Source organism: Nelumbo lutea, chromosome 7, assembly GCF_056320005.1.
Source record: "Nelumbo lutea isolate HS-2025 chromosome 7, American lotus-T2T, whole genome shotgun sequence".
In the NCBI taxonomy this organism is placed as follows: Eukaryota; Viridiplantae; Streptophyta; class Magnoliopsida; order Proteales; family Nelumbonaceae; genus Nelumbo; species Nelumbo lutea.
The window spans coordinates 3,713,473-3,714,721 of record NC_142690.1 but is presented as its reverse complement, the minus strand read 5'-3'; the positions used below and the strand labels follow the sequence as shown (position 1 = coordinate 3,714,721).

Here is a 1,249-nt window from a genome sequence, read left to right as displayed (position 1 = left end):
CTCATTTGGATGCCCCTTGGTTTTTGTCCATAGGCATTACAATGTTGCTCTACCTATCTGCTTTTTTGCTATTTTGTTTTGTTTGTTTATTTGTTTGAGATATTACCTCTCCTCTAGAAAAATGAGGATAGAAGAGGCCTTAAACACAGCGTACTTAAGTCTATTTCCAGGCTCATCCCTTGTCCTGCTCCAAGCCCATATAAACATATTCATAAGGTGCCCGGTGTTCCTTTGAGAAAAGTTTCACATCTGTTTTAATAATGAACACCTTTATGTATGGATGAAGGTGGGCGTGCCGGAGTGGTTATCGGGCATGACTAGAAATCATGTGGGTTTTGCCCGCGCAGGTTCGAATCCTGCCGCCCACGTAATTGATCATGTGGCATTTTCGAACATCAATACTTTTGTTTTCATTTGTTTTTGGAATTGCCACATGTTGGTTTTGTTTCCAAAAACAATACAAGTTTTTGGAACCATTATTTTCTAAAAAACAAAATAAAAATTAATTTTTAGTATAGAAAATATATGATTTATGGAATATGATGTTAAATAATCAGACGAAAACATGTTTTTAAACTCATATTTGGGAAGATGTTTTTGGTTTCAGTTTTGAAAACAACACAACCAAGAACATGTTTTCTGTTTTTTTTTTTTGTTTTCAAAATAGATGGTTTTAATTTGTTTTTGAAACCGGCGACAAGAAAGAAAAACAATTCACATTATAGAATGCCCCCTAAATAAAATTATTGATTAGAAATTTTGGTCAAGATCATAATGTCACTAATCTTTTTACATGTCCAATGAGTGAATAAAATTAGTTTCTGTTAAATTGAATGTATGATTTTGTAGATAGGGCTGCTTTAGAAACAATGCAAATGGATTGTAAATCCTGGTTCAGGGTAAATTTTTGCTGAGGGATTGTTTGCCTATATACATGGCTTCGTATTTAAGGGGGTGTTTGTTTTTTGGATTTTGAGAGGGGGGAAAGTTGGTTAACGGGATTGTGAATCCCATTGACCAAGAAACCCATGTTCCATTTGAGTAAATAACTTTCCCACTTGAGGGTGGGGAGTTGCCAACACTTGTATGGGACAAAAATGCCATTTTAATAATGGATTTTTTTTTATGGCTAAAATGATCATTGTCTTATTTACTTGGGAAATAAAAGAACATGGGTAAATGCATTCAACTAAGTGTTTCCACCCAAGTAATTGCATTTACCTGGGCATGTAACTCACCGAAAAGCAAA

At 34.5% G+C, this 1,249-nt stretch overlaps 1 non-coding gene across 1 annotated transcript; it reads left to right on the top strand.

Annotated features, from left to right (window-relative positions):
* Nucleotides 1–286: 286 nt before the first annotated feature.
* Nucleotides 287–368, top strand: TRNAS-AGA (transfer RNA serine (anticodon AGA)). Its single transcript has one exon. It is a non-coding gene; the product is annotated as a tRNA-Ser (tRNA).
* The last annotated feature ends 881 nt before the right edge of the window (nt 369–1,249 follow it).